At 39.4% G+C, this 21,678-nt stretch overlaps 1 long non-coding RNA gene across 4 annotated transcripts in view; it reads left to right on the top strand.

Annotated features, from left to right (window-relative positions):
* LOC137822489 (uncharacterized) overlaps nucleotides 1–21,678 on the top strand; it is a 48,061-nt gene that overhangs the window by 22,149 nt on the left and 4,234 nt on the right. The window lies entirely within an intron of this gene.

The following is a 21,678-nucleotide window of genomic DNA, read 5'->3' on the forward strand; positions in this document are numbered from 1 at the left end:
TGATCTTCCCCCCACGTGGCTTCCGCAAATCCCCTCGTGAAGTTCTGACATGATCCTTGTACACTCATCGCCACTCACACATGTCAGGATTGGGTGCGTGAACCCATGCCTAAATAGCACTCCATCAACGAGGGTGTACCTTGCAGAGTTCTTCTTTATCTTCTTCCCTTCTCCAGGCTCTGCTGGGAGAATTCCATCTGCAATGTATCGCCTATAAGGCGTCATCCACGTGTCGCCTTCCTCCAAGGCGCATACATGCACGCCCTTCTCTCCTTCGGGCAAGGCCGCGTAGGTGCTGATGCGGGGTGCCCTCGCCGTATCCTGAATCAAAGAGCGATGGCTCCTTGGCTTTCCTCTTGCTGCGCTAATGTGAAGGACATCAACCCTGTTGTCTGCCACGAACTTTCGCAGCGTTTTGAGCGTCTCTTGGATGACTGTCCTCTGCCTTCCCCCCTTGCCTGAGCTGGCCAGCTTGGCGAGAAGGTCAGCTCTGGCATTTTGTTCTCTAGGGACATGCACCAGTTCAAACGTAGTGAAGGCTCCCTTCAACACTTCAACGTACCTCAAGTACGCAGCCATCTATGGATCTTTTGCCCGGTACTCCCCTGTTACTTGCCCTGTGACCAATTGTGAGTCACTCTTCGCCAAGAGGCTTTGCGCGCCCATCTCCTTGGCCAAGAGCATTCCAGCGATCAGCGCCTCGTACTCAGCTTGGTTATTGCTTGCTTTGAAGGCGAAGCGTAAGGCTTGCTCGATCAACACTCCGTTAGGCCCCTCCAAGATTATCCCAGCGCCACTCCCCTGCTGGTTGGAGGACCCATCCACTGAGAGCTTCCACTGTGATCCTAATTCCACATCTTGAGGACCTCCTCCTGGTGAGAGCTCTGCAACAAAATCTGCATATACTTTCCCTTTGATGGACCCCCTGGGTTCATACTGGATATCAAACTTTGACAGCTCCACCGCCCAGCGAACCATCCTCCTCGCTACATCTGGCTTCTGAAGTACTTTCTGGATGGGGAGGTTCGTCATCACCACCACTGTGAAACTGTGAAAATAATGGCGGAGCCTTCTAGCTGAGAACACCATTGTTAATGCTGCCTTCTCCACTGACTGGTACCTCAATTCTGGGCCTTGCAAGGCCTTGCTTACGAAGTAGATGGGCCTCGGCACTTGGTCTTGCTCCTGGACCAGCACAGAACTGATGGCCCAGTCTGTTACTGCAAAGTATAATCGGAGGGGGACGCCTGCCCGTGGCTTGCAAAGCACAGGTGGCGTTGCTAAGTACTCCTTCAACTTGAGGAATGCTGCTTCACACTCATCTGTCCATGCAAAACGACTATTCCTCTTTAGGCAGTGGAAGTAGGGGTGGCCCTCCTCCCCTGCAGCAGACACGAACCTTGACAGGGCTGCCATCCTCCCAGTCAATTGCTGAACTTCTTTAACTGAGGTTGGGCTCCTCATGGCGATGATAGCTGCACACTTGTCAGGGTTCGTCTCTATCCCCCTCTCAGTGAGCATGAATCCTAAGAACTTCCCTGCCTCCACGCCAAAAACGCACTTTTCTGGGTTTAATTTGAGGCGGTACTTTGATATGGTAGCAAATAGCTCTTCCAGATCCGCTGCGTGCTGCCCTCTCTCGTGTGAAGTCACCACCATGTCATCTACGTAGGCTTGCACGTTCCTTCCCAACATAGGTGCAAGGACCTTGTCCATTAGCCTTTGGTATGTGGCGCCTGCATTCTTCAACCCAAACGGCATCACCTTATAACAGTAACTACATGTCTCCGTCATGAACGTCGTTTTGCACTCATCTCTTGGGTGCATTTTGATTTGATTGTAACCTGAGAATGCATCCAAGAAACTCAGCATTTTGCAGCCCGAGACGCTATCCACCAATGCGTCGATGCTGGGCAGTGGGTACGAATCTTTGGGGCACGCCTTGTTCAAATCTGTGAAGTCGACGCACATCCTCCACTTCCCATTCGCCTTCCTCACTAGAACTACGTTGGCCAGCCACTCAGGATATTGTATCTCCCTGATGTGTCTGGCGCTTAGCAACTTCTGCGTCTCTTCCTTCACGACGAGGCATCGTTCTTCGTTGAACTTCCTCCTTCTCTGTCGCACAAGGCAAACCTTGGCGTCCATGGTAAGATGGTGGAACAAAAAATCCGGGTCGATGCCTGGCATGTCCGCAGCAGTCCACGCGAATGCATCTAAGTGGCGTGAGATCACTGCTGCCACTTCATCTTGTTCTTCCTGGCTCAACAAGCGTCCCAATTTGAACACCTTACCCCCTATCTGCCTTTCCACCACATTGTCTACTGGTTGGGGTCGCCTATCCCGCACGCTTTCTGCACGAGACTCATTTCTATGATCCTCTTCTATTGGCATCGCCCTATCGGATGCATTGGGCGTCGCCTCCCCTGACACATCTTCCATGGACGAGGCCTCTCCGTATACTTCTTCCATTGGCGAGGCGTCACCGTATCTTCCTTCTCTGTGCGCATCTTCTATAGGCGTCGCCCCTGCAGGTGTGGCCTCGACAGGCGTGGGCTCCGCGGGCGTCGCCTCTTCCAATGGTTCTAACTCCATTCGCGAATCTGAGATGGGTGGTCGTTTAATCACCATGACCACGCCTCTCTTTGTCTTCAGGCTATTTGCATAGAACTTTCGGGCCTCTTCCTGATCTGACTTGATTACGATTACTTTGCCACTAAGATCTGGTAGCTTCATCTTCATGTGGTGCGTGGAGGACACTGCCCTTAGCCTATTTTGCGTTGGTCTGCCCAACAAGATGTTGTAGGCTGAATTGGCGTTCACTACTAAGTACTGAATATTCTCGGTACGTGACGCCGCTCCATCGGTAAACATTGTCCTTAGCTCTAGATAACCACGTACCTCGATTGGGTTGTCCGCGAACCCATACAAGCATCCGGTGTAGGGCCTCAACAAGTCAGGGGACAATTGTAGCTTGTTGAAGGTCGACCAAAACATGACATCTGCGGAACTGCCCTGGTCGATGAGAACCCTGTGCACCTTTCTTCCGGCGGTGACGACCGAAATGACCACTGGGTCATTGTCATGTGGGACGACGTCACGTAGGTCAGCTCTTGTGAACATGAGGTCTGACTCCCACAAGTCATCCGAAAATTCCTCAGCAACTGAATTCACTGACCTCACATACCTCTTACGCTGAGAGGCAGTGGGCCCTCCTCCGGAGAAGCCACCAGAAATGGTGTGCACCTCTCCATGGATCGGCATTTCATGCGCCTGACCCTCCTCTGGTACCGCCAAGGCCGTGGTCGCAGCAGACCCAGCAAGATAATCCTTTAGGAATCCACTCTTCACAAGCTCATCCAACTGATAGCCCAGCACTAAGCAGTTGTTGATATGGTGCACGAACGCCTCGTGAAACTCGCACCACGACTCTTTGTAGGGTCCCAGCACCTTGTCAGACTTCACCGGTGGCCTCAACCTGTCAGCTATGTTGGGCACAACGATGAGGTCTTTTAGCTCCACCACAAAATTGTGCCTCAGGGCTGAGGCCTTCTTGCCTCGTAGGGGCGCTTCATGTCTTGGTTCTTCCTCCTTGTCGCGGCCTCGTGGACCCTGGCGGGTTGTGCTCGTGTCGGTGCTCTTGGGCGCGCGGGCGCAACACTTGTGCGTTTCTCATACACTTCCCCCTCAGAGGTGATGTGTTCCACCGCGCGACGCCTTATCTCAGCAAAAGTCTTGGGGCGATTGCGAATGATTGACTCGCAGAAAAACCCGGGGCACACCCCCTTTCTGAAGGCGTACACGATCATGGGCTCTTCGGTGGTGCCAACCTTCACCGCTTGCGCCCCAAAGCGATTTATGTATTCCTTCAAGGTCTCGCCTCGATATTGCTACACGTCGAACAGGTCGTATGAAACTAGGGGTGGAGCCCTGTTGGCTAGATACTGTTGTCTGAATAGCTGCGAAAGCTGTGCAAAAGACGTGATATGAACTTCTGGGAGGCTGATGAACCAGTCCATGGCCATTCCATTCAAGGTGCTCATGAAGAGCTTGCACCTTACGGCATCGGAGCCGCCAACCAGCATCATCTGCGTGTGGAACGCATTGAGATGCACCTCAGGGTCCTCCATCCCTGTGAACGTCACCTTGGGCCCAGTGAATGTGTTGGGGATCACCGTCTCCAGGATCTGCTGCGAGAACGGCGTAGAAAACTCCCTTAGTGGGGTGAAAGGTTCAACCTCATCTACGTCGCGTTGTCCTACGGTGTTGCGCCACCCGCGACGCAACTCCTCATTCATGCAACAGAGCTCCTCATTTCTCGCCTGAGACGCCGCGAGATCCTCTTGCATGCGATCTTGTTCAGCCTTTGACGCTGCCATTGCTTCTTGCAATCCCTGCATCATACCCATGAGCTGCTGCATGGTCATCTCTTCACTCTCAGCGCATTTCGTACCCTGCGTTGTGGATCTCATCATCTGTGGTTTCTGGAACTTCCTCTAGTTGTCGTGCAATTCCAAGATAGTAGCTTCAAAACTTGGGACTAAGGAACTGTGTGATGGGACTGATGTTTTAAATCGGCGCCACGGTGGGCGCCAAATGTTCCTGCCAGTTGACCAGGGTCGTCTTTGTGCGTGGCTTGTCCTTGCGAGCTAGGGCACTTTCATTCTGCTCCATCTGTGAGTACCTGAAAAGAAGTGGACAAAGGGGCGCCCTCGCGGCCGTTTGCACTCCGACGATCAAGTCAACTAGCGAGAAACATCAAAGTGACACACCTCCGTATGGGAGCACCGTGAATGAATACTCTGAAGGTGGTCTAATAACTGAATACTGAATGGTGCCCTAATTGCATGTGCGTACAGTGGGTGCGCGAGCAAAACAACTAGGGCTTGTATGTGTAAAACTTGTGAAAACTAGGTCCAAAACTCGGATCCCTGTCTCAAACGTCTAAAGCCCCTTTTAAACGTCTCAAGCATTTAAGGCGTCTTACAGCGCATTTAAAGCGTATAAAAACGTTCAACGCGTTTAAAACGTTTAAAGCATTTAAGGCATTTAAAGTGCTTTAAAGCGTTCGAAACGTAAAGTGAATCAATGTGTACCTTAAAGAACTTTCAGGAAAACATTGATGTTCCAATGATTACTGCCATGTATTCTTCTGACTTGATCGTTACTCTTCGTGGAGGGCCTTACAGCGTCGCAACCCAACTTAGGGATAATCCATTGTGTAAGTCCTCATTTCTCGAAGTGCATCTGGCATAAGGGGGTGACTTCTTGGGTGCCAACTCATGCGCCCCAACCTTTAGCCACTAGCCCTGGGAGCATATCTACCTTTCTCTCGTACCATGCACGTGGTTCTCCCGTGGACGTGGCCCTCTCATGGGTCGTATCTGTCCTAGGGTCTCCCGGCGGTGACGTGGGTACTTCACGAGTCAGGTTACCCCCTACTCGTACTAGAACCATGGCTTTGAAGCCACTTTTCTCTTCTCTTTATTACTGTTCTAAGGTACTAAGGCCTCTCACGATGTCGCCCCCTCCACGGTCATTCCTACCCATGGGTATCGACGGGTGACACCGTCGATGCCTTAACTTGGCGACGCCTCATCTTGCCGACGCCCTAACCTAGCGACGCCTCATCCTAGCGACGCCTCATCCTGGCGACGCCTACACCTAGCGACAGCTACACCTGGCGACGCCTTATCTTGGCGACGCCTTAAGCGCTCAACCTGTTGACTTTCTTCCCTTAGGCCCCCTTGAGGGATACTATCTTTTTTTTTTACGAATCAAAGCGACAAGGATTGAATCTCAGTGGATCGTGGCAACTACCAATGGTACTACCACTAGTACTATCACCAGTATTATCACTGGTACTTCCAACGATACTACCATTGGTACTACCAATAGTACTACCACTTATATCCAGAGGTAATAATAGTAATAATAATAGTAACAATAAAAATAACAATAATAATAACAATAACAATAACGACGGTAATAACGACAACACTACCGAGGGTACTACCGACGATACTACCGAGGGACACTATCTTTTTTTTTTTTACGAATCAAAGCCACAAAGGCTAAATCTCAGTGGATCGTGGCAACAACCAATGGTACTACCATTAGTACTACCACCGGTATTATCACTGGTATTTCCAGTGGTACTACCACTGGTACTACCAATAGTACTACCACTGGTACTAACGAGGTAATAATAGTAATAATAATAGTAATAATAAGAGTAATAATAATAGTAACAATAACAATAACGATAGGAATAACAATAACAATAACAATAACAACAACAATAACAACAACAATAACAACAACAATAAAAATAACAATAACAATAACAATAAAATTAACAATAACAATAACAATAACAACGGTAATAACGACAGTAATAACGACAGTAATACCGACGGTACTACCGAGGGATACTATCTTTTTTTTTACGAATCAAAGCGACAAGGACTGAATCTCAGTGGATCATGGCAACTACCAATAGTATTACCACTAGTACTACCACTGGTATTATCACTGGTACTTCCAATAGTACTACCACTGGTACTACCAATAGTACTACCACTTGTACTACCGAGGTAATAATAGTAATAATAACAGTAATAATAAGAGTAATAATAATAGTAACAATAATAGTAACAATAACAATAACAATAACAATAACAATAAAAATAACAATAACAATAAAAATCATGACGGTAATAACGACGGAAATATTGACTGTAATACCGAGGGTACTACCGACGGTATTACCGAGGGATACTATCTTTTTTTTTTACGAATCAAAGCGATAAGGACTGAATCTCAATGGATCGTGGCAACTACCAATGGTACTACAACTAGTACTATCACCAGTATTATCACTGGTACTTCCAACGGTACTACCATTGGTACTACCACTTGTACTACCGAGGTAATAATAGTAATAATAATAGTAACAATAACAATAACAATAATAATAACAAAAACAATAACGACGGTAATAACGACGGTAATACCGACGATACTACCGAGGGTACTACCGAGGGTACTACCCACGGTACTACCGAGGGATACTATCTTTTTTTTTAATTTGAATCAAAGCGACAAGGACTGAATCTCAATGGATCGTGGCAACTACCAATGGTACTACCACTAGTACTATCACTGGTATTATCACTGTTACGTCCAATGGTACTACAAATAGTACTACCACTAGTAATACCGAGGTAATAGTAAGAGTAATAATCATAGTAACAATAATAATAAAAATAACAATAACAATAACAATAACAATAACAATAACGACGGTAATACCGACGGTAATACCGAGGGTACTATCGAAGGTACTACTAAGGGTACTACAGAGGGTAGTACCGATGGTACTACCGAGGGTACTAACGACGATACTACCGACAGTACTACCGAGGGATACTATGTTTTTTTTTACGAATCAAAGCGACAAGGACTGAATCTCAGTGGATCGTGGCAACTACCAATGGTACTACCACTAGTATTATCACTGGTACTTCCAATGGTACTACCAATCGTACTACCGAGGTAATAATAGTAATAATAATAGCAATAACAGTAACAATAACAATGACAATAACAATGACAATAACAATGACAATAACAATGACAATAACAATGACAATAACAATGACAATAACAATGACAATGACAATGACAATGACAATAACAATGACAATAACATTAACAATAACAATAACGACGGTAATAACGACGGTAATACCGACGGACATACCGACGGACATACCGAGGGTACTACCGAGGGTACAACCGAGGGTACTACCGAGGGTACAACCGACGGTACTACCGAGTGTACTACCGAGGGATACTATCTTTTTTTTTTACGAATCAAAGCGACAAGGGATGAATCTCAGTGGATCGTCGCAACTACCAATGGCATTACCACTAGTACTACCACTGATATTATCACTAGTACATCCAATGGTACTACCAATAGTACTACCACTGGTACTACCGAGGTAATAATAGTAATAATAATAGTAATAATAAGAGTAACAGTAATAGTAACAATAACAATAACAATAACAATATCAATAACAATAACAATAACAATAACAATAACAATAACAACGGTAATAACAACGGTAATACCGAGGGTAATACCGAGGGTACTACCTAGGGTACTACCGAGGGTACAACCGAGGGTACCACCGAATGTACTACCGAGAGTACTACCGAGGAATACTATCTTTTTTTTTACGAATCAAAGCGACAAGGGCTGAATCTCAATGGATGGTGGCAACTACATATGGTACTAACACTAGTACTAGCACTGGTATTATCACTGGTACTTCCAATGGTACTACCAATAGTACTACCGAGGTAATAATAGTAATAATAATAGTAATAATAATAGCAATAATAAAAGTAACAATAACAATAACAAAAACAATAACAATAACAATAACAACAACAATAACAATAAAAATAACAATAACAATAACATTAACAATAACAATAACGACGGTAATAACGACGGTTATACCTACGGTAATACCGACGGTGATACCGAGGGTACTACCGATCGTACTACCGACGGTACTACCGAGGATACTACTAACGGTACTACCGAGGGATACTATCTTTTTTTTATTACGAATCAAAGCGACAAGGGCTGAATCTCAGTGGATGGTGACAATAACCAATGGTACTAACACTAGTACTAGCACTGGTATTATGACTGGTACTTCCAATAGTACTACCACTGGTACTATCAATAGTACTACCGAGGTAATAATAGTAATAATAATAGCAATAATGAAAGTAACAATAACAATAACAATAACAATAACTATAACAATAAAAATAACCTTAACAATAACAATAACGACCGTAATAACGACAGTAATACCGACGGTCATAACGAGGGTACTACCGAGGGTACTACCAAGGGTATTACCGAGGGTACTACCGAGGGTACTACCGAGGGTACAACCGAGGGTACAACCGAGGGTACTACTGACGCTACTACCGAGGGATACTATCTTTTTTTTTACGAATCAAAGCGACAAGGGATGAATCTCAGTGGATCGTCGCAACTACCAATGGCACTACCACTAGTACTACCATTGGTATTATCACTGGTACATCCAATGGTACTACCACTGGTACTACCATTGTTACTACCGAGGTAATAATAGTAATAATAATAGTAATAATAAGAGTAACAGTAATAGTAACAATAACAATAACAATAACAATAACAATAACAATAACAATAACAATAACAATAACAATAACAATAACAATAACAATAACAATAACAATAACAATTACAATAACAATAACAATAACAATTACAATAACAATAACAATAACAATAACAACAAGAATAAAAATAACAATAACAATAACAAAAAGAATAAAAATAACAATAACAATAACATTAACATTAACAACAACATTAACAATAAAAATAACAATAACAATAACAATATCAATAACAATAACAATAACAATATCAATAACAATAACAATAACAATAACTATAACGATGGTAATACCGAGGGTACTACCGACGGTACTACCGAGGGATACTGTCTTTTTTTTTACGAATCAAGGCGCAAGGGCTGAATCTCAGTGGATCGTGGCAACTACCAATGGTAGTACCATTAGTACTACCACTGGTATTATCACTGGGGGTTCCAATGGTACTACCACTTGTACTACCAATAATACTACCACTTGTACTACCGAGGTAATAATAGTAATAATAACAATGACAATGACAATCACAATGACAATCACAATCACAATCACAATGACAATGGCAATGGCAATGACAATGACAATGGCAATGACAATGACAACGACAATGACAATTACAATGACAATGACAATGACAATTAAATGACAATGGCAATGACAATGGCAATGACAATGACAATGACAATGAAAATGACAATGACAATGAGAATAACAATAACAATAACGACGGTACTACCGAGGGTACTTTTTAAGAATATGATTAGGCACTTTTTAAGAATTGGATCAATGTTCTTAACATTCAAGAACTCACCAAAACACAAGTAACCAAGCCAAACCCATATAGAAACCCATTTTGAACAACAAACCCATGGATAAAAACTCAAGAACACAACATATACCCATGGAGGACGTGACAAAAACAGCAACAACAACCAATTTGCACCGATTAAAATTGAATATAAGTGCAGCAAATGAAAGAGGACATCATAAGGAAGAGATTGCACCGATTGAAAGTGAAAACAAACAAGTAGAACAAAAATGGGTAATTTGGAATGAAGGAAAAATGGATGAAGAAGATGAAATGAAATAGGGAACTTATGTGGTTGGAGTTCTGAGAGATGAACACGCCAATTGAAGGATGTAAGGCTCCAAGATGAGTGTAGATGACGCCACTTGAGGTTCCAAGATGCACTCAAGATGAGACTAGAAGAGGAGAAGACACAAGTCTCTCAATCACTCACCAATTTGGGAGAATTTCTTTACTCAAAATATCAAATATGTATTAGAAAGACTCAAGCCCTCCTTTTATAGGAGAAGGACCGGTCATGAGTGTACAAGAAGCTTACAAAGGAAGCTAACCAAAGTTAACTTGCAACTTTTCCACTTCTAGCGCCTAAAGTGGAGAAGGAAGGGATACCTTTCTAGATTTTTCTAAAGCTAATATCTAAAGATGCTTTACACAAGAGATATCTTTAGGTTTCCCTCTTAGCACCTACCTAAACACTATTCTATATTATTTACAAATTTATACAAAAGAAACTATAAAAAGAGATATTAATTGAAGCCCATTCTTGAAAGCTTGTAGTCTTCTTTTGGCTTTAGGCTTGGTCCTCTCTTTATTTTAATTCTTCTTTAATTTTTTAGAAGACTAGAAGGAAGAACTTCAAATGTTTGGGTGAATGACCTCTTCCTCCATTAGTAAAATCCTCTCTTATTTGATCTCTATCATACTCCTCGAGTTGGAGAGAATTCGACCACGAATTCTGAATCCCTGCATATAACAAAGTCAGTTTACTTTTACAATTAACAGTTGAATAAGAAAAAGGAAAACATGACTTAGAATTTGTAAGCAGTGGGAGTTTAGAAAAGGAGGTCCTATAAACATACCAAGTTGGAAAAAATTGTTTGGGAATGATGATATTTTTTGGAAAAAAGGCCTCTTAAATGGGGAAAACCATTAGGAGGTATGAAAAAATCATCCCTAACATTCTTTAACCAAGTTGGTGTTGAAATAGGAACCTTGGGTAATGAAAAAGATAAAGAAGAAGAATACCTTTGAGGTTCAACTTGAGGCATAGCACGAGTCAACATGATTGATTTGGTGGATAAAGTGGTGTGACTCGGTTTAGTACTTACTTCTTTTGCTTTCTCATTTTCTCTTTTAGTTTTCATTTTTATTTGGTCCTCATGAACCTCTTTGGGAGAGAGGGGTTTTAGGATAACCTTGCGCCCTTGGAAGGAAAAAGACATTGTATTGGATAAGCCATCATGTAAAACATGTCTATCATATTGCCAAGGCCTTCCTAAAAGAAGATGAGTTGCTTCCATGGGCACAACATCACATAAAACCTCATCTTTATACTTGCCTATTGCAAAGTTAATGACGACTTGTTTGTTAACCATGATTTCACCTTCGGTACTTAACCATTGCAATTTATAAGGCTTGGTATGAGAGATAGTGGGTAAGGCTAACTTCTCCACAACTCTTGTACTAGCCACATTAGTTGATGGCATTTCATAAAGGTCTTCTTGAATCATGTAAGAAAAAGGGGTGCGGAAGCTATGAAGGTGTGTGAGCAAGATCCTCCTAAGAGTGGTGTTGATCTTGAAGGTGCATGATGTGTATGAAGCTAGGGAGGTTCGGCCAACCCAAGGAGAGGTGAAGGAGATGAAGTTTAGAGCCTAGAATTCTAGGGAGAAGCAAAGCTTGGCACAAAATGGCAGCATAACTTTACTCACAATAAACTTGAAAATACAAGGTGTAGGCTCCTCCTTTTATAGGCTAAGGAGGACCATAATGCAACCCTAATGCTAGCCAAATGAAATGTAAATGTGAAGCACATGGGTGCACATGGCACATGGGTGCACAAATGAGCACATGGGGAGGGGTGTGTCTAGTTTTTATGCTCACCCCCTCCATGGGCTTTCTAGACCGGCCTTGGTAAATTTAGAGGTTTTTTTAGAAACTCTAAGTTTACCTAGGTTGGTGTTTTAGGTGCCAAAATTAATTCTAAGAAAATTACAAATAAAGTTCCTATGCTAATTTTGACAAGAAATTAAAGTCTACTCTACACTAGAGTTTATGGCATTTGAACATGTAAAAGAACGTCTTCTTGGATCCTCTTGGCCATAACTCTATGGTTGGCCCAAATCTACCCTTTGGTGGGCTTGCATGTGGGCTTGTACTTGGGCCTCTTCCATCATCCCCTCCCTCTTGAAAAGGATTTGTCCTCAAATCCATTGCTTTTTCTTCTTCATGGCTAGGGGAATGGATGTGGCTGGATGGTGTCCATCATCTCCTTCTCCTTGAGAAGATCTATCCTCAGATCTAGATATTTGATCTCGGATAGCAGCCTCTTGCTTCTTCAACTATGCTTGCCCTCCCGGATCAAACGTCCACCTAGGGGAATTATCAAATAAAGCAAATGAGTTAGTTGAAGCAGTTATATACAAATCAATTTTATGAAGTTGCCATTTTTGTTTTTCTTTTTTTTTGGAAACTTTTTACAATATTTCTCTTTTGATGGTTGCATGTGTTCTCTAATCCTCTCATGCTTTGTAAAATTTTCAATAGTGGTTACTTGTTCCTTAGGCATAATTCCTTTTAGGAAGTGGTAACAACGCAAACAGAGAAAGAGGACTATGTTCACATACAACTTCAAATGTAGAAATATTAGTAGTCTTGTGGACTACTCTATTGTATGCATGCTCAATAGAAAAAGGATACTCATCCCAAGAATTGTGGTTGTCTTTCATGATTTCTCTAGGCATAGTAACAAGAGCTATGTTTTCAATTTTATTTTGACCATTCTTTTGAGGATGATAAGAATTTGAAAAGGACAACTTAGTTGCAAGTTTTTCCAAGAGAATCCTCAAATGATGGTTTTCAAATTTTGGAGCTCTATCCAACACTAAGTTTGAAGAGAAATCATGAAGACTTGTCACTTCTTTAAGGAAGAGTTTATCCATGTCCATGAAAATGGAATCAAAACCTTTTGTTGTCCTAGGAAGATCTAATATGAAATTTAGGCTTATGTCTTCCCAAGGATCATTTGCAAAAGGTGAAGGAGTATAGAGTTCATGAGACATCGCCTTAGATGTATTTTTAAAACACGGAATGTATCTAGGGTAATGTCTTTGAACATCTTTTCTCATGGGTGACAATAATTTTCCTTTTAAAAGCTCTAGAGTTTTATCAACTCTAATTTGACCCATGAGTTCTCCTTCATGAAGAATTTCTCTTTTATGTGTGAAGGTAGTCTCGTTGATACAACCTTTGTTCATGGAAATTTCAATTCTTTGCAAAGGTTGTCTCAATAAGACATGACAAGTTTCTTTAGGCACTACTTCGCATAAAAAATTGTCTTTGTAGATGCCTATAGATGACTTGACCTTCACTTGGTGATATCTTGGCATGTATGTAAAATAATCTACTATATTTTTATCTATGCAAGCCTTTTTTAAGGATTCTTCTTTTTTTTCTAGGCTTGCAAGTGTTCCTTTACAAAAGGTAAGGCTAGGTTGTTCAACAAGAGGTATATTTTCAAATGTATTTTCAACTTTTCCTTCTTGTTGAATGACCTTGTGGGAAGGAACACTCTTCTCCCACGCCTTTTGTTTCCCAAGGTTTTTCTCTTGCTTTTCTATTTTTACATTTTCTTCACTCTCACTAGCTTCTTTTTCTTGGCTACTATTCTCATCTTTGTCCCTTAAGATCATAGATCTTTCATTGAAACATTGAGATGCTAATTGATCATTGCCAAGGTATTCTAAACATGGAATTTCTCTAGCTGGAGTGTGAGAGATATGCTTGGTTAGGTTTTCTTGTCTCTCTTTCCTAGCTCTCCTAGGGAATTGTTGATGATATTCATTTTTCCTAAGACTTTCTTCCCCAAGATAATCATGATGTTTAGAGCTAGATGCATGAGAATGTAATTTTTTTGAAAATTGAGACTTCTCATTCTTTGCTTTAGTCAAAACATTAAGTTTAGTCTCACTCTCCAATTGTCTATAAGCAATTGATTGCACAGTTTGTGAAACTTCTTTCAAAAGAGTTTTTAAAGATTTTAATTCACTTCCAATAGACTTTGTAGAATGAGAAGAAGAAGGCATGGCTAAAGCTTTGTGTATACAAGTATTTTACCTTGAGAAAACTTAGGAAAGTCAAAGAAGGTAGTTTTCCAGGTAAGGGAGGTGAGTCACAAAGGACTACTTAAATACCAAGCCTTTGCCTTAGCCAAAAACTATCCCTCAATGTCTTCACACAAAACATTCTCTTAGTAAACCACTTAGAACACAATTAAGTTGAGAAATCAAATTTTCAATGAAAGAAAACAATGCAAGCTACTAATCAACAAAGCTAGTCGGTTTAACACAAACTTAACAAAATAACCATGCAAAGCGTCACTAACTAAGCAAAAGAAAAGGCAATTACAAACAATTAACAATTGCTAATTAAGAATTCTATACTAGTCGGCCCTAGGTGAGGCTTCTTGGACACTTTGAGCCCTTGAAGACACACTCACCGTCTAAAAACGTAATTAAGAGGTAATTAACACAAATTAAGTTGCAAGGAAATTAAGAAAACTCCCTTTGTTGATCCTCTTTTTGCTAAATGCACTTCCTTGTTGTCTTTGCTTGTTGGCCCTCCAAGTGTTTGTAGTGTTTTTCAAGAAAGCTTGTTTCGGCCTTGGCTTTGTTTCCCCTTAGAATGAAGGTTTTAATTCTCCAATTCCAGCACCTATCAAAAGACTAGACCTTACCCAAGTCAAGTTTCCATTCAATTAAGCACCAAAGGAGAAATAAATTCCAGCACCAAATTAGAGGTCAAAGAACAAAAGCAAGAAACAATTTAATTGAATAAAACAGTACCACCAAAAGGAGTTAGATTATGACAACTAGAAAGAGGTCCAAGAAATATTAAGCAAGCAAATAAAAGGTACCAAAATAAAAGTAGGCACACAAAAGAATCCTAAGAATAGCACTAGAATTAGATGACCAAATACAAAAACAGCACCACTGGAAAATGTTGTGGGCCAGAAACGTGTTTTTCCCCAATTTATGCTGAGCTGTGTTTTTAAGATATGATTCTGAAATTTGATATGCAAGATATTCAAGATCTTAGCTAAAATGTGGCTTTGGAATCACTCAAAACGCATGCACCAATTTTTTTTTAATAAATTTTGCAATTTTGGTGTTCAGTTACGCCAGCTGTAGCGCCTCAGATTTGCACACTGATTTTAAAAGATTTATCATTTTTTTTTCTGTTGATTCTTTTGGACTAATTCTTTTTTTGTCCTTTCTATAACACTTCAAACTTGCATATTCCAGAGAATCAAAATTTTCCTATGAGTGAAAATATTTTTCTGGAACAAAACAGCCAGCACAGAAAATCTGAAACAGGGGATCCTGGAAACTGGAAACAAAAACAGCAAGATACCAAAGTTTAGACACAATGGAAATTTGTGAAATAGAATTGTGTAGGATCTAAACACAATATGAACTCAAACTAAAATTAAAAAGGCACCAAAAGATCAAAGAACAGCAGATTCAAAGCAATTAAAGATACCCAAAATCAAGAAACAATCAAGCCAAATAAAGGACTACTAAGAACTTGTTCAAGATCAATTGAACAAAAGTGCTTCGGTTGGATCTTCCACAAAGCACACCAAAACAATTAAAATGTAAAAAACAGCAAGACAATTATGGAAAATAAGATGAACAACATGAAAGTAAAGAAGAACTAAAAATGAAAGACCAAAAGCAACTCATCTTGAAGAACCATAGCTCATGATACCAAATGATGGCATTTCATGAAGGTCTTCTTGAATCATGTAAGAAAAAGGGGTGCGGAAGCTATGAAGGTGTGTGAGCAAGATCCTCCTAAGAGTGGTGTTGATCTTGAAGGTGCATGATGTGTATGAAGCTAGGGAGGTTCGGCCAACCCAAGGAGAGGTGAAGGAGATGAAGTTTAGAGCCTAGAATTCTAGGGAGAAGCAAAGCTTGGCACAAAATGGCAGCATAACTTTACTCACAATAAACTTGAAAATACAAGGTGTAGGCTCCTCCTTTTATAGGCTAAGGAAGACCATAATGCAACCCTAATGCTAGCCAAATGAAATGTAAATGTGAAGCACATGGGTGCACATGGCACATGGGTGCACAAATGAGCACATGGGGAGGGGTGTGTCTAGTTTTTATGCTCACCCCCTCCATGGGCTTTCTAGACCGGCCTTGGTAAATTTAGAGGTTTTTTTAGAAACTCTAAGTTTACCTAGGTTGGTGTTTTAGGTGCCAAAATTAATTCTAAGAAAATTACAAATAAAGTTCCTATGCTAATTTTGACAAGAAATTAAAGTCTACTCTACACTAGAGTTTATGGCATTTGAACATGTAAAAGAACGTCTTCTTGGATCCTCTTGGCCATAACTCTATGGTTGGCCCAAATCTACCCTTTGGTGGGCTTGCATGTGGGCTTGTGCTTGGGCCTCTTCCATCATTAGTGCAACTACCCCCATCAATAATCAAGGAACATAACTTGTTGTTGATAAGACAGCGGGTGTGAAAAATATTTTCTCTTTGGGTATCATCCAAAGATTTTGGAATTGTTCCCAACATTCGCCTTATCATCAATAAGTCACCTTCACAAGGACTTTCGCTCTCAATCTCACTTGATGGCTTAGAAGGTGAAGAATGCCTAGATGAATTGGAATCATGCTCACTAACTACTACCCCATTATGCACAAACATATTCCTTTTAGAAGGGCAATTAGAAGTTATGTGACCATATCCCAAACATTTAAAACATTTCTTACTAGACGATTTGATTGGTGATATATGAGTAGAAGTAGAAGGCTTAGACTTTTTAGGTTTGAAAGAAGAATCTTTAGAAGGAAGGTTTGAAAAAGTTTTTTTATTTTTCCAAGAATTGTTGTAGTAGCCATCATTGGGAGAAGTTTTAAAAGCATTTTTCTTTGCAAGCTGGGATTCAACCTTCATTGCAAGGTGAACCAAAGATCCCAAAGATGAATACTCTTGAAGTTCAACAATATCCTGAATATCTCTTCTTAGACCACTCACAAACCTAGCTATCATAGCTTCCTCACTCTCTTTCAAGTTTACTTTAAGTAAAAGCGTTTCTAACTCCTTAAAATAAGCATCCACACTTAGCGTGCCTTGTTGAAACCGTTGGAGCTTCAACATTAGGTCTTTCCTAAAGTGTGGTGGCACGAATCTAAGGCGTATACACTATTTGAAATCGTTCCAAGAAACAACAAGAGGTCTCTTGTTATATCCAATGTCCATTACAATACTATGCCACCAATTCATGGCATAATCTATGAATTCTGAAGAGGCTACTTTCACCTTTTGGTCTTCATGGACCTCATAGGCTTTAAAAATTTGTTCACATTTAGCCTCCCAATCTAAATGCACATTAGGATCACTATCACCATTAAAGCTAGGTACTTTTACAAAAGAAAGTTGAGGCTTTGCTTCTTGGTGATGTCTTTGTTCACGGTGATGGCTTTCTCCATGGGAAAGATGATGATGCCGCCTTCTTCTATAATCTTCTCCATGGCCGTGAGCATTGGAAGAATCTTTGGAATAATGCCTAGAAGAATGATGTCTTCCATGAATGGAATGTGAAGATCTTTCTTGCTTCAATTCAACTTTTGCTAATCTTTCTTCCAATCTTTTCATAGCTTCATCTTTGAGAGCAAGGGCTTGTTTTGCTTCTTTTAACTCATTAAGAACATAAGCCTTATGAGTAGAATGTGGCTTGGAAGATTCAGCACTTGAATATGTATCCATTTTACAAAGAAAACAACAAACACAATAGCAAACAATATTAAGAAAAACAAGGTTAGCAAAAAGAACAAATATAGAAATGTACTGAAAATTAAAAGTCACTCAAGTCACTTCAAGAAAGAATACTTCCCTCAACCAATCTGCTATTGAGGTCTTGTAACTCTCAAATGAAATATGTCAAAGCAAAAGCACTCTTTCTTAAAGCCAATACATCACAAAACCATAGAACAATCAAAGACAAACAAGAAAAGGTGTAAATAAGAAAAGGCTACACAAAAGGAATACAACAATTATGACAAACACAAAGAATAGAGAAGAAAAGACAATCAAGAAAATAAGGTACTCAATGAAAAGGAAGGCACACAAAAGAGACCTAGAGAAAAGCACTAGACTAGATGAAGAAAACAAAAACAGAACTACTGGAAAAATATTTTTTTGCAAACTGTGCATGATGTTTACAGATTTATCTGGAATGATATAAAGCGAACTGGATTATGAAATTGTAACCACAGAAAGGTCAAGATCTTATCTCAATAATGGAAATGAAATTACTCAAAAACAGTAAGCCAATTAATTGTGATAAATTTTGTAAAATCACTGCCAGATTACCGTATTTTTTTCGGCAGAATTACACACTGTTCGTGTTTCATTTATCATTTTTTTTGTACTTTGAATTTTGAAGTACTTCTTTTTTCTATGCTTTTATAACACTTTGAAGAACTCAAATCCAGAGTTTCAGAAATTTCCAGTAAGCAAATCAATTGAAATAAATCGAAACAGTCAACACGTTTTCAAGAAAACAGAGGAAACCTAACAGGAATGAAAAATGGAATTAAGAACTAGCAAAGACATAATAGAAATGATGTTTTAAGAACTTGTATAGGTCTATTACACAAGTATGAACTCAATACTAAAAAGAAAAAGCACCAAAGGATCAAGAAACAAACACATAAAACTGTACTTATCACAAAATCAAGAAACAAAAATTACAACAAAAGGACCACAAAGAATTGATGACATTGTCGGAGAAACATGACTTTAACAAAACTTATAAGGATTCAAAAATGAAAATGACACAAACACAATGTAATAAGAACAAGAAAACAGCAAGAAATATCCAAAAATAAACCTAAAACAGAAAGGTAACAAGAAGAATGTAAAGTTCTTGAATTAAAAGCATGGTTATAGAATCGAGATTCGAATCGTGAATCATTTTTCGATTTTTTTGAATCGTGAATCAAATCTTTTTATGAATCGTAAGATACATAACAGAAAAATATGATGTATTTTTAAATAAAAATAAGTAACATGAATAAATTTTCAAAATATGAAGTCAAAATATTCAATCCACATAATCATAAAACATAATATAATGTAAAATACTTTCTATTCTATATTTAAATCCTACATCCTAATCATCATCTCCGAGATCAATGTCACTTAGATTATCTTCTTCTAATATAACATTCTCTTGAAGCTCATTTTCATCCTCTTCCTCCACATCTTCAACCATATCTTTGTTGTTCTAAGCGATTCCTTCTTTTAGAATGCACTTGATCAAATATGCTCCAATTTCTTTCGCAACCAGTAGCACTACAAGTTAAACTTAAAACTCTTATTGCTAGATTTTGTAGCTCTTTACCCTCTCCACCATAACTTTCCCACCAAAGAGCTGTAATTTCGAACAAAAAACTAACATTAATAAATCGTGATCCAAATTGTTATGTCTTTTATGAAACTATTTAGGAGGATTAATTAAATGCTTTACCCGGATGCTTCTTATCCCTGGTATCTATTGCCATGCTTCTTCCAAACAATCCTTGTGCTCTTTTGAATTTGTCAAGTTGTTGATCAAGTTGAAATTTAATCCTTCTATCTGGGATCATTTTTTCAATGGTCTCGTATAAACCATATAAAACTTCACTATCCGCATTGAAATTATTATCATAATGAAATCTGATAAAAAGAAACAGAAATTATTGAAATAAAAATCATTATTAATTTGTAATAATGATTAAGGTAATAATAAATTAATAATAATAGTCACTTACTTAGGATTAAGGTAGTAAGCAGCGGCATGAAGAGGCCTATGTAATTGTAAATTCCAACGAGTATCAATTATTTTCCACACCTTTTTATATCGAGAGTCTTCATTTTTTAAATTTGAGGCTATTTGTTCTTTAGCTCTATCCATAGCTTCATATATATATGGCATAGCAGGTTTTGTATCTCCATCTACAAGCCTTAATACTTTCACAAGTGGAATTACACATTTCAAACAATATTGGATGGATTTCCAGAATCTATCATCACTTAAACAAATGTTCACCACTTGTTTACCTTCATTTTTACTAGCATGATTACATGTTGTCCATTCTTGTGAAACAAACATACCTCGAATAGCATGTTTCTGCCTTGCTATGGATTGTAGGGTAAGAAAAGCAGTTGCAAATCTTGTGACTGCTGGTCGAGCTAATTCTCTTCCGTTGGAATACTTTCTATATAAGTTTAAGACCCATGTGTGCCTATAAATGAAAGTTGTGATCTTTTATGCATTTGCAATGGTATTAAAAAATACTGGGAGCTGACCAATGTCTTCAACAATTAAATCAAGGCAATGAGCTGCACAAGGATACCAAAATAATTTTGTTCTCTTCTCCTCTAACATTTGTCCTGCTGCCACAAAATTAGAAGCACCATCAGTCACAACTTGCACAACATTATCCTCTCCAATTTCTTCTACCACAGAATCTAATAGCTCAAACATTTGTTTGGCATCCTTGATCACATTACCAGTATCAATAGATTTTAAGAAAACTGTTCCACTAGGACTATTCACCAAAAAATTGGCAAGAGACCTTCCTTTTCCATCTGTCCAACCATCACAAATCAAGGTACACCCACATTTCTTCCATTCAACCTTATATTTCTCCAAACTAGCTTGAATTTCGTCAACTGACTTTTTCAAATAAGACACCCTAACTTCATGATAAGTGGGAGGCTTTAGACCCTTTCCATATTCAGCAACAGATTTTAACATTTGAACAAATAAGGAACTTCTTACCAAATTAAATGGTAAAGCATTACCGTATATGCATTTGCAAATGTTTGTGATCACCAACTCTATCTTTAAACATTTCATTCATGGTTTTTTGTTTTCCTTTTCTGGAAGATGACTCCAATGTTCCCTTCTTATCTTGGATATTCAATTCTTCAAAACAATCTTGAAGGTTTGCTTCTTTGACAATTTCTTTATCTTCTAATATCTTCATAAACATGTCTTTGACATCCTCTGGAACTGATGTACACGCAATGACATTTTCCTTTGTACCAGCAAGATGATGTTTCATCCTTGCAATACCACCCCAACAAGTATGTGAACAATATTTACACTTGACTAGAAGTCTATGAGGGTGAATACTTTCACAATGTGTCCACATAATATTTGTTTCTTTCTTTCGCTTTATTTGACTCATCGTCTCTCTCGACCAACAAATCAAAAAAGTAATATAAATAATTATTTATAGAAAGAAGTAAAAATAACATAAAGAGTTTTATTTTAAAATACAATTTTTTTTTAAATATAATAAAATAAAATAAAACAGAAATTTA

The sequence above is a fragment of the Phaseolus vulgaris genome, chromosome 9, assembly GCF_000499845.2.
Source record: "Phaseolus vulgaris cultivar G19833 chromosome 9, P. vulgaris v2.0, whole genome shotgun sequence".
In the NCBI taxonomy this organism is placed as follows: domain Eukaryota; kingdom Viridiplantae; phylum Streptophyta; class Magnoliopsida; order Fabales; family Fabaceae; genus Phaseolus; species Phaseolus vulgaris.